Raw genomic sequence first — 13,538 nt, 5'->3', positions numbered from 1 at the left:
AGCTATACAGATTGGTAAACACAAGCAGAACACAAACCTGAATCTAAAAATACTTTCAAAATATAACGAAAGCAACATGAGTGCGTTGGTGGTACTGGGGCCTCCATGGGCCGTGAGTACATATATGTGTATACACTCATATGTTTACATGAATATGTATGTATGTGCTCGTGTGTGTGGTCAAATGTGTTGTGTTTGGCCCCAAATGTTTCAGTGCCTATATCTGTATATGTGTGTGTGTTTCTGTTCTGGTGAATGTGTGGATATAACTGTTGAATGTGTGCTTACGTGTTCAGGTACATGTGTGCATGTGTGAATGTTCTATGGTTATACATATGTGTGGTGTACATATTGTGTATCAATGCCCATGTGTCCATGCTGACATTTGGATGAAGACATGCGTCTAGACATTTGCATGCTACCATTGCGTACGCAGGTTCTCTGCACATCTCTCTGAGTGAGGCAGTGTATTTGGATGTCTGTATTTGTTCAATGTATGCCCACGTTTGTGTGTCTATGCATTTGTGTAAATGCTTGTATGCACTAGGTTTGTGTGTTTCTATGAATGCTTATGTGGGTGCATGCTTGTGCACATGTGGCTTGAGTTCATAGGTACCTGCATAACACCTGTACATGTGTAGAGATTTAGGTGTATAACTGCGTGTGTGCTTATGTGCATATTTTCTTGCTTGGTGTATCTGTCCACACAGATCTGTAACACGTCTATGAGATATCTATACATAAATCTGTATGTGTGTACAAAATCCACATAAATATTTACATATATCTGTGTGTACATATAAAAAACACCCAGCTGCATAGAAATCTCTAGCTTGGGATCTCATTTCATCAGACCATACTGCTGCAAATCACACCCACTCATTTCTTGAAGATTTTTCGTTCCTGGCACACTGTCACTCCTTCCAACATTACTCCTGCCTCAATTCCTGGCAATTTCAAAATACAAACAGATGATTCTTCCCACACCCTGGCTTCTCAGTTCCTTGAACTCCACCCCTCCGACGGTTGCATCCTTGACCTTATCTCGCCACTCACTCCCAAAGGTATACTTTTATGTGTTAGTTATCTGCTCTGCACAACAAAACATTCCAAAACTTAGTGGCCTAACACAACTACAATGTATTATTTCTCATGATTCCATAGATTGGTTCTTCTACGCTCTCACTTGGGCTCACTCATGCCCCTGATGGTGGGTTGGCTGAGCTCTCTCCATGTGATCTTTTATCCTTAAAGCACTTGTTCTTTGTTTTTCGTTTTTAACGTGGCGGTGGCAGCATACCTACAATGCAAAGTAGAAGTCTCCAGGCCTCTTGAGGCTGAGGCTCAGAGATAATACATCATCACCTCCTCCTCGAAATTTCTCATGGTCAAAACAAGTCACAGGGTCAGTCCAGGTTCAAGGGACATGGAAGCACTCCAGTTTTGATAGGAGGAGCTGAAAAGAACTTATAGCCATTTCTAATCAACTACACTTAGGCCTGGCCATGATCAGTAACTGCAGATTGTTCACAGTCTCAATATCATAATCACCCTCCCTGATCATACCCCCTCCCAATGTTTTCATTTCAATCCCTCTTACACTACAAATCCAGGAATCTGTCAACCCAGTGAGACTTCCAATTCATTGATCCTACCAGCTTTTCACTGTCTACCTATCTGATGCCCTCTCTTCTCCTTACCCACCTTACATCATTTTGGTCACATATTAGAATCTTTTGTGGCACTTATATAGCAATGATCCTAGTTAAATCCCATTTTTTATCTTCTCTGTGCCTGCACCTACCTGAACAGAGTTGGTGAAAAATCACAATGATTTCTCTGCTTTCACTTTAAATTCATAACTATTAAATAAAATAAATTCATAATTATTGGGGGATCCGTGGGTGGGTCAGCAGTTTAGTGCCTGCCTTCAGCCCAGGGTGTGATCCTAAAGCCCCGGGATCAAGTCCCGCATCAGGCTCCCTGCATGGAGCCTGCTTCTCCCTCTGCCTGTGTCTCTGCCTTTGTCTCTCTCTCTGTGTGTCTCTCATTAATAAATAAATAAATTCTTTTAAAAATAATAAAAAATAATAAATTCATAACTATTAATCTCAGGTGGGATGTTAAACTTGCCCCCAAACCATATTATAGTCTCTAAGTCCATTTATTTTGAAAATCTATTTGAAGAACATAGCATGCTTTCTTCTCTAAATGCCACCCCTATGCTTAGCTGATGACTTCGCCTCCTGTTTCTCTGAGAGCATTTCAGCATCTTTGCCCATATATGCTATTTTCTCTCTTGTTACTAGGAGATTAATCTCAGCTAGGAGGCTCTCCACCTGTGCATTCAGTCCCATTCCTTCTACCCACTCAAGGCCATGCCTTCAGCTAATTCCTCCTTTACTCCGCTCCATCATTAACTTTCCCCTCTACTCGATCCGGCAATTCTGAACCATTCCAATCATCTTACAAGCGCGCCAGGATTTCTCTCAATGAAAAAAAAATTCTCTCTCAACCTCACTTTCCCTCCAACTCTTTGCTCCATCCCTTTGCTCAGCAGTTATCTTTACTCCCTGTTTGCCTTTCCTCCATTTCTTCTTGAATCTATTTCAATCAGGCTTTTTCTCTCAGCACTCCACTCTGAACTTAATCTTTTCCAGCTCACCTGTGACCTCTACATTTTCAAATACAAGACTCAGTTTTCATTCCTCATGCTATTTGACTCGTCAGCAATATTGATCAATCGATGGCTTTATTGATTGGTCCTGGAAACCCCTTCTTCACTTGCTCTCGGGACACCACACTCTATCCTCTCTCTTTTCTTATTTTCCTGAAAAATCATCTCCTTTGCTGGCTCCTTCTCATCTTCTGACTGAACTTTGTGGTTGCCTCAGGGCTCAGTGCTTGAGCTTTTTCTTTATTTATATTCACTCCCTTGGTGATTGCATCCAGTCTTATGCCTTTAAATAACCATCTATTCTCCAACAATTCACAAATACATTTATCCCCAGATCAAACTTTTTCCCTGAACTCCAAATTTGCACACTCAAGTACATACTTGTGTCTCCATGTGGACATCCAATTGGCATCTCAAACTTAACGTGTTCAAAACCCAGCTTCCAATATTCTAGTGTAAATCAGCTCCTTCTATAGTATTCACCAGCTGTTAATGGTAATTGCACTTATGGGTGTTCGCGCCAGATGTCTTAGAATCATCTAGACTCCTCTCTTTCTCTCACAACCCTGACCCAATCCATCAGCAGATTCTGTTGGCTTTACTTTCAAAATGTATCCAGAACCCACCACCTCTAACCACCTCCTTTCTGATCATGGCCCAACCCACCATTGTGGCCTTCCTTGGCCACCCTTACCTAAAATGTAAACCCCCTAATCATTTTATCCCCTACATTTTCTCTTGAACATTGATCACTATCTAACCAACAATACAGTGGCTTTTTTTCTTTTTTAAATCTTGTTCGTCTTTCTCATCCACTAGGATGTCAGATCCACAGGGTCAAGGATTATTTGTCTGTTGTGTTCAATGCCCTAGCCCTGGTTCTTCAAAGAGCTCCACTCACATAATGTAATGTGTGCTCAATAAATATCATTAAATACATAACTACACTAAATGAATTAATCCATTCATATGTGTTCAGAGGTTAGGTGTATTAAACGAATTTTCCACTTAGAATATTTTCAACTTGGGGCACCTGGCTGGCTCAGTAGATTAAGCATCCAACTCTTGATTTCAGCTGAGGCCATAATCTCAGGATTGTGGAATCAAACCCCATGTCAGGCTGCATGCTGGGCATGGAGACTGCTTAAGATTCTCTGCTTCTCCCTCTCCCTCTGCTCCTTCCCCCTTCCAAAGGAATAATAAAAAAGTATTTTCAACTTACAATGGGTTTATCTAGATAGAGCTCCTTTGTAAGTGGAGGAAGATCTGTATGTCTATGTAGACCAAATTAGTAAGTGTGGCAAGGCTGAAATGTAAATAATAATAGTTGGTATTTACTGAGTGTTTATGATGTGCCTAGCTAAGCAATTTTCCTACAACATCTTAAATTACTTTTCCAATTTAATCTTACTCATGAGGCAGATATAATTTACTGTTTAAGAACATTCTCTGGATCCAAGGCTGCCTGCATTCAAATCCCAGCTCTTCCACACACTAGCTGTATGAGTGGACAAGTCACTTACCCTTTGTGAAATTCATTTTTCTCATCTGCAAAACGAGGGTAACAATAGTACCTACTTCATAAGATTGTTGTGAGGATTAAATTAAAAAATACATAGAAAGCACTTAAAACAGTGCCTAGCACTTAGTAAGCACCATATAAACATTTGTTAATACTCCCAATTTACACAATTTACAGATTAGTAAAATTGAAGCTCTGAAAGCTTGAATTTGGCAGTAATAAAAGCATAATAATTTTCATTTGCCAAGTGCTTACTATGTGCCAAGTAGGCCCTTTTCATACATTATGATATAGACAGATATGCATACACATATAAAAATATACACATAGCTAGACTTATAAGTATGTTTGTATATACACACATTTTAAAATAACAAAATTAAAAAGTTAAGAAACTTAAAAACAAGAAAACAATAGCTATGTAAGGTGGTAGATATTTTAAGTAGCTTGATTGTGTTGAATCTTTCATACATGTATATGTATATCAAATCATCAAGTTGTACATCTTAAATATACACAATTTTATTTTTAAAATATTTTATTTATTTGTTTGAGAGAGAGAAAGCACAAGTTGGAAGGAAAGGCAGAGGGGGAGGGAGAAGTGACTCCTTGCTGAGCAGGGAGCCCGATGTAGGGTTCGATCCCAGGACCCCGAGATTATGACCTGAGCCGAAGGCAGATACTTAACCGACTGAGACACTCAAGTGCCCCAAATATATACAATTTTATATTGTGAGCTACACCTCAGTAAATCTGGGGAGAAAAAGGAAAGAAACCTGCTCAGGATTGCATAGCTCTAAATGGTCTGAGGCCTAAGCTGGTATGGTCAACCACCTAGCACAAGTGTGGGTTGTGTGCTATGTCAGTATGTGCTTGTGCATGTCTTCATGTATGATCCATGTGTAAGGACATGTGGCTGCATGTGGCTCTCTGTTTCTGTAAGTGTAGGTGTCTCTATGTCCAGGTCAAAGTGGGAATGCTTTTAGAGATCATTCTGGTAATTCCCCACTTGCTCTTCTGCAGTACAGCCAGCAGAGGGGGCTCAGGAATTTTTTTCTCATCTTGAAGAAGCCAAGAGTATACATTATAAACAAGCTTCCTTTAAAAAATGCCAGTTCTTGAAGGGGATACTTATGGTCTATGACTGGCTTTTCAAACTCTAAAGACAGAAATCAGGCAGTCACTCAGGTCTCAAATATCTCCACTATCAGGGCCATTAGTGTCTGAGAGCAGGCACCCAGCTTCCAAAGGATGCTAAACCACGGAATTGCCCAGCATCATTTCCTTGGGTCCTGCAACACTGTGAATGGCCCACTCGCTGTGCTCTGGCTACCCAAGGTTCCACCTCCACAGCTCCTTTACAACCATCCAAGTACTCTGTTTCCCTTTCCTTCTTCCCCACTCTACTGCGTTCCTCTGGCTGGCTGTTCAGATGTAATTCAATTGACACTGGACAATACCCACAAGGCCAGGCTTTATCTCATTTAAACCTCCCAACAAGCCTTGGAGGAAAGAACCACTAATTTACTCTCCTCGTTTAGCAAAAGAGAAATTGATACTCACAGAGGAGGGTGCCTTGCCTAAGGTCATAATGTCAATAAGGGGCAGAAGCAGAAATTAAAGCCAGGTTCCTCTGAATCCAGAGCCTTCTCTTTCCATTACACCATGGCAATTCAATTGGTGGGACTGCGATTTGAACTCAAGTGGTGACAGACTCCATATCAGAGCTAAATTCTACACCCCAAATTCCCAAACCTTAATCTGCATCAAAATCACCAGAGGGTGTTATTTAAGAAAAAACAAAAAAACACAAAAGGCACAGAGAGTCTGAGTCTGCATCAGGCCCAGGAATTTGCCTTTGTAATAAAGACCCCATGTGACTCCTGGATGCAGATGGTCCTCTCGTCACATTACAGGAAACCCAGGCTGCTTAGAAGGCCCCCTCAACCTCCCTCAAACATCACAAATTCTTGGCCAGCCAACTCAAGAAAGCATCAGAACCGTTCCAAATAACCATGGTGACCATTGATGGAGCACTTGCCTCATGCCAGGCACATTCCATTTAGGTTTATGATCTATTTTGAGTTCATTTCTGTGAAAGATACAAGGTCTGTGACTAGGATTTGTTTTTCATGGATGTCTAGTTGTTCCAGTACCATTTGTTGAAAAGACTATCTTTCACCATTGAATTGCCTTTGCTCCTTTGTCGAAGAATAGTTGTTTATATTTGGGTCTATTTCTGAGCTCTCTATTCTGTTCCATTAATCTATTTATCTATCCTTTCATCAACACCACACTGTCTTGATTACTGTAGGAGCCTGAGTCATCCAACTTTGTTCATCTTCAGTATTTTGTTGGCGGTTTTAGGCCTTTTGCTATACCTTTTTGTTTGTCTATATCTACAGTTTGCCGTGATTTTGTTTGGGATTGCATTGAATCTACAGGTCAAGTTGAAATCTATAGGTCAAGAATTAGATCTTAATAATATTGAGTCTTTCAAACCATGAACATAAGATAATCCCTCCATTTATTTAGATCTTTTTAAATTTCTCTCATCAGAAAGATCTTACAAGTATTTTACTAGGTTTATATATGAGAATTTGAATTTCAGTGATATTGTAAATGGTATTGATTTTTAATTTTTTAATTCCAATTGGTCTATAGGAAAGCAATAGCTTTTATATATTAACCTTACATCCTATGAGTAATCACTTTTTAGTTCCAAAAGGTTTTTTGTCAGTCCTTTAGAATATTCTATGTAGATGATCATTTCCTTTGTAAACAAATACCCAGGCACTTAATATACATTATACCATTTAATCCTTAGGACATCAAGTCCTATTAGCATCCCCATTTTGCAGAGAAGGAAACTGAGGCTTAGCTACCTTAATTCAATTGTTTCAGGTCACAAAGCTTGGAAGTGGAGGAACCAAGATGTAACCTAGGTCTGCCAGTGTACATAGCCTTTGATCCTGCACCCCACGACAGTAAGCTACATTAAGTAATTTGCTGGACCAAAAGGTAATAGAGAGCTGCATGTAGTAGGGGGCCAATCTCTGCCCCTGATCCACTGTGTGTCATTGGGCAAGTCACCAAATCCAAAAGAGCAAGTCATTTATATCACAGATCTGTAGAACGTTGGTCTAAGCTTTTTTTTTTTAAGTTTTTGTTTTAGAACAGAATTTAAATATACACGTCCCCAGTGAATATATAGAAGTAGGTAATAAGCATGAAATGATGCTTACATTATTAGTCATTAGAGAAACGCAAATCAAGATCACTAAGAGATGACACTGTAACACAAAAGGATGGCTATAATTAAAAGGTAAAAAACACAAGCTTTGACAAAAATGTACAGAAATTGGAACCCTCATATATTGCTGGTGAAATTGTCAAATAGTGCCACCACTTTGGAAAACATTTTGACAGTTCTTTGAAAATTTAAACATAGTTACCATGTAACTCAGCAATTCCACTACTAAGTATATACTCTACAAAATTGAAAACACATGTTCACACAAAGCCTTGCATAATATTGTTCATAGAAGCATTATTTATAATAGCCAAAAACTGGAAACAATCCAAATATCTATCAAATTATAAATGAATAAACAAAATGTGGCCTATGCATACAATGGAATATTATTTGGCAATAAAAAGAATAAACTACTCATACATGCTTCAACGTGCATGAACCTTGGAAAAATCTTGCTAAGTGAACGAAGTCATTCATATAAGACTACATATTGTATAATTCCATTTACATGCAATAACGAGAATTGGAAAATCTATAAAGTATATTAGTGGGGCTCCTGGGTGGCTCAGTTGGGTAAGCATCTGCCCTCAGCTTAGGTCATGATCCCAGGATCCTGGGATCAAGCCCTGCATTGGCCTCCCTGCTAAGCTGGGAGCCTGCTTCTCCTCCACCCTGATTGTGCTCTCTCTTGGTATCTCTCTCACTCTCTGTCTCTCTCAAATAAATAAATAAAATCTTAAGAAAAAATAAAGACACCTGCAGATTGAAAGTAAGGGAATGGAGAAACATTTATAACGCAAATGGATGCCAAAGAAAGTCAGAATAGCAATATTTGTATTGGCCAAAATTGACTTTAAAACAAAGACTGCAACAGGAGACAAAGAAGGATACTATATAATCATAAAGGGGAATCCCAAATTCATGAACCCAATATGGGAGCACTCAAATACATAAAACAATTAATAACATAAAGTATCAATAACAAAATAATAGTAGGGAACTTTACCATCCCCTTATATCAATGGACAGATCATCTAAACAGAAAATCAACAATGAAACAATGGCTTTGAACGACATGTTGAGCCAGATAGATTTAACAAATATATTCAGAACATTTCATCCTAAAACAGCAGAACACACTTTCTTTTCAAGTGCACATGAAACATTCTCCAGAAAAGATCACATATTAGGCCACAAAACAAACTTAGATCAAAATCATACCATGTATCTTCTCTGACCACAGTGTTATGAAACTAGAGTCAACCACAATAAAGATCTGGAAAGAAAACAAATACATAAAGGTTAAATAACATGTTATTAAACAATAAATAGGCCAATCAGGAAATAAAATAAGAAAGTTTAAAAGTACATGGAAACAAATGCAAATGAAAACAAAATGGTTCAAATCCTTTGGGATGCAGCAAAAGCAGTTCTAAGAGGGAAGTTTATAGCAATATAGGCCTAACTCAAGAAGCAAGAAAAATCTCAAACAGCTTAACCTTATACCTAAAGGAGCTACGAAGAAAACAATAAACAAAACCTAAAACCAGAAGAAGGAAAGAGATAATAAATATTAGAGTAGAAAAAAATGAAATAGAACCAAAAAACAAAACAAAACAGTAGAACAGATCAATGAAACCAGGAGCTGATTCTTTGAAAAAAAATTAAATTGATAAATCTCTAGCCAGACTCATCAAGAAAAAAAGAGAAAGGACCCAAACAAATAAAATCACAAAAGAGAGAGGAGAAATAACAACCAACACCACTGAAATACAAGCAACTAAAAGAGAATATTATGAAAAACTATGTATCAACAAATTGGATAACCAGGAAGAAATGGATAAATTCCTAGAAGCATATGACCTATCAAAACTGAAACAAGAAGAAATAGAAAATTTGAACAGACTGATTACCAGCAAAGAAATTCAACTGGTGAGCCCTGGGTGTTATTCTATATGTTGGCAAATTGAATACCAATAAAAAATAAATTAAAAAAAATAAATCCTTGATGCAAAAAAAAAAAAAAAGAAAAAAGAAAAAAAAAAGAAATTCAACTGGTAATCAAAAAATCCCAACAAACAAAAGTCTAGGACCAGATGGCTTCACAGGCAAATTCTACCAAAGAGTTAAAGAAGAGTTAATACCTATTCTCAAACTGTTCCAAAAAAAAAGAAAAAGGAAGAAAAACTTCCAAATTCATTCTATAGGCCAGTATTGCTCTGACTCAAAACCAGATAAAGACACCACTAAAAAAGAACTACAGGCCAACACCTCTGATGAATATAAATGCAAAAATCCTCAACAAAATACTATGAAATCGAATCCAACAATACATTAAAGTAATAATTCACCACTACCAAGTGGGATTCATTCCTATGTTGTTGCAAAAGTAGTTCAATATTCACAAATCAATCAACATGATACATCAGCAAGAGAAAGAATAAAAACCAGGGTGCCTGGGTAGCTCAGTCAGTTAAGCATCCAACTCCTGATTTCAGATCAAGTCATGATCTCAGGGTCGTGAGATTGAGCCCCATGTCGGGCTCCAGGCTCAGCATGGAGTCTGCTTGAGATTCTCTCTGTCTCCCTCTGCCCCTCCTCCCACTCACATGTTTGTTCTCTCTCTCTCTAAAGTAAATCTTTAAAAAATTATAAATAAAAAAGAATAAGAACCATATAATCATTTCAACAGATGAAGAAGAAGCATTTGACAAAGTATAACATCCATTTATGATAAAAACCCTCAACAAAGTAAGGTTAGAGGGAACATTTCTCAGCATAATAAAGGCCACATATGAAGAACTCACAGCTAACATCATCCTCAATGGGGAAAAACTGAGAGCCTTTTCCCTAAGGTCAGGAACAAGAAAAGGATGTCCACTCTCATCACTTCTATTAAACATACTGGAAGTCCTAGCCACAGTAATCAGACAACAAAAAGGAATAAAAAGACATATAAATCAGTAAGGAAGAAGTAAAACTTTCACTATTTGCAGATGACATGATATTATTTATAGAAATCTCTTGGGGCAGCCCAGGTGGCTCAGCGGTTTAGCACTGCCTTCAACCCAGGGTGTGATCCTGGAGTCTTGGGATCGAGTCCCACATCGGGCTCCCTGCATGGAGCCTGCTTCTCCCTCTGCCTGTGTCTCTCATGAGTAAATAAATAAAATCTTTAAAAAAAAAGAAATCTCTAACAACTCCACCAAATAACTGCAAGAAATGATAAATGGATTAAGTAAAGTCGGAGGACATAAAATCAATCTACAGAAATGTTGCATTTCTATATGGCAAAAATGAAGCAGAAAGAGAAATTAAGAAAATAATCCCATCAAAAATTTACAAAAATAATAATATACCTAAGAACAAACCTAACCAAAGAGATGAAAGACTTGTACTCTGAAAAGTATAAAACACTTATGAAAGAAATTGAAGATGACAAAAAGAAATGGAAAGACATTCCATGCTCATGGATTGAAAAAAAAACTATTGTTAAAATGTCTGTAGCACCCAAGACAATCTATACATTTATGCAATTCCTATCAAAATGCCAACAGCATTTTTTCAAAGAACTAGAACAAACAATCCTAAAACTTGTATGGAAGCACAAAAGACTCCAAATAGCCAAAGTAATCTTAAAAAAGAAAAGCAAAGGTGGAGGCATCACAATTCCAGACTTCAAGTAATATTACCAAGCTGTAGTCATCAAAACAATATAGTTCTACCACCAAAATAGACACAGATCAATGAACAGAATAGAAATCCAGAAAGAGGGATCCCTGGGTGGCGCAGCGGTTTGGCGCCTGCCTTTGGCCCAGGGCCTGATCCCGGAGACCTGGGATCGAGTCCCACGTCGGGCTCCCTGCATGGAGCCTGCTTCTCTCTCTCTCTGCCTATGTCTCTGCCTCTCTCTCTCTCTGTAACTATCATAAATAAATAAAAATTAAAAAAAAAAAAAAAAGGAAATCCAGAAGGAGGGCAGCCCCGGTGGCACAGTGGTTTAGCGCTGCCTGTGGCCCAAGGTGTGATCCTGGAGACCCGGGATGGAGTCCCATGTCAGGCTCCCTGCATGGAGCCTGCTTCTCCCTCTGCCTGTGTCTCTGCATCTCTCTCTGTGTGTGTCTCTCATGAATAAATAAATAAAATCTTTAAAAAAAGAAACCCACAATTATATAGTCAGTTAATCTTCGACAAAGTGAGAAAGAATATCCAATGGGGATAAAAAGTCTCTTCAACAAATCGTGTTGAGAAATCTGGACATAAACATGCAAAAAAATTAAACTGGACCATTTTCTTACACAATACACAAAAATAAATCCAAAATGGATTAAAGACCCAAATGTGAGACCTAAAACCATAAAAATCCTAGAAGAGAGCACAGGCAGTAATTTCTCTAACATTGGCTGTAGGAACACTTTTATAAATGCATCTCATGAGGTAGGGAAACAAAAGCAAAAATAAACTATTGAGACTACATCAAAATAAAAGGCTTCTGCATAGCGAAGGAAACAATCAACAAAACTAAAAGGCAACCTACAGAATGGGAGAAGATATTTGCAAATAACATCTAAAAAAGTGTTAGTATTCAAAATATATAAAGAACTTAGACAACTCAACACCCAAAAAACAAATAATCCAATTAAAATATTAGCAGGGTACACTTGGGTGGCTCAGCAGTTGAGCGTCTGCTATGAGCAGTTGAGCATTTGGCTGTGTGTGATCCCGGGTCCAGGGATCCAGTCCCTCATAGGGCTCCCTGCGAGGAGTCTGCTTCCCCCTCTGTCTATGTCTTTGCCTCTTTCTCTCTCTCTGTGTCTCATGAATAAATAAATAAAATCTTTAAAATAAAATATTGGCAGAAGATATGAATAGACATTTTTCCAAAGAAAATATCCAGATGGCTAACAGACACATGAAAAGATGTTCAACATCACTCATTGTCAGGGAAATACAAAGCAAAACTACAGCGAGACATCACCTCACACCTGTCAGAATGGCTAAAATCAAAAACACAAAAACAACAGGTGTTGGTGAGGATGTGGACAAAAAGGAACCCTTGTGCACTGTTGGTAGGGTTGCAAACTGGTGCAGCCATTGTGGAACACAGCATGGAGGGTCCTCAAAAAAACAGAAATAGAACCATCCTACAATCCAGTAATTGTGCTACTGGTATTTACCAAAAAACACAAAAACACTAATTCAAAGGGATGCAGGCACTCCTATGTTTATAGCAGCATTATTTACAATACCAAATTATGGAAGCAGCCCAAATATAAAAAAGATGTGGTGTCTGTGTGTGTGTGTGTGTGTGTGTGTGTGATGGTATATTATCCAGCCAAAAAAAGAATGAACTCTTGCCATGTGCAACAACATGGATGGAACTGGGGGGTATAATGCTCAGTGAAATAAGTCAGAGAAAGACAAATACTGTATGATTTCACTCATATGTGAAATTTAAGAAACAAAATGAACAAGGGAGAAAAGAGAGAAACCAAGAAAGAGAATCTTTTAAAGTTTATTTTTTTAAAGTAATCTCTACACCCAACATGGGGCTTAAACCCACAACCCCAAGAACTAGGGTTGCACGCTCTTCTGACTGAGCCTGCCTGGTGCTCCAAAGCTAAGTATCAAGACACTTAGCTATAGAGAACAAATTGATGGTTACCAGAGGGGATGGAGTCGGGGATAGGTGGAATAGAGGACAGGGGTTAGGGAGTGCACTTGTTATGATGAGCTCTGGGTGATTAAAATAATAATGTAAAAACCATAAAAAATAAAAATACAATGCTTAGCTATTAAAAATGGGGCAATGTAAAAATAGATTTTAAGACACAAATTGTTATGAGAGACACAGAACATTATATGATAAAAGGGTCATTCCACCAAGAAGATATTAACATTTATGCACTAAACAAGAGCAACTAAATATTTGAAACAAAAACTGACAGAATTAAAGGGGAAAATAGACATTTCGACAATATTTGAAGACTTTGGTATCCCACTTTCAGTAATGGATAGACTAGCCAGAAAGAATATCAGCAAGGGAATAGAAAACTTGAAGATAACTAAACCTAACAGACCTA

The 13,538-nt window shown here is 38.1% G+C and overlaps 1 long non-coding RNA gene across 4 annotated transcripts in view; it reads right to left on the bottom strand.

Moving 5' to 3' along the window:
* Nucleotides 1–13,538, bottom strand: part of LOC102156336 — a 354,886-nt gene that overhangs the window by 153,762 nt on the left and 187,586 nt on the right. The window contains exon 4 of one of the 4 annotated variants that reach the window (XR_005386467.1): nucleotides 8,677–8,731. The exons of the other annotated variants lie outside the window; for them this stretch is intronic. This is a non-coding gene — a long non-coding RNA (uncharacterized LOC102156336). The remainder of the gene's footprint in view (nucleotides 1–8,676; nucleotides 8,732–13,538) is intronic. 4 annotated transcript variants of the gene reach the window in all.

This window comes from Canis lupus, chromosome X (genome assembly GCF_011100685.1).
Source record: "Canis lupus familiaris isolate Mischka breed German Shepherd chromosome X, alternate assembly UU_Cfam_GSD_1.0, whole genome shotgun sequence".
Classification (NCBI taxonomy): domain Eukaryota; kingdom Metazoa; phylum Chordata; class Mammalia; order Carnivora; family Canidae; genus Canis; species Canis lupus.
The sequence above is the reverse complement of the archived record's forward strand: the minus strand, read 5'-3'. Positions and strand labels throughout refer to the sequence as shown.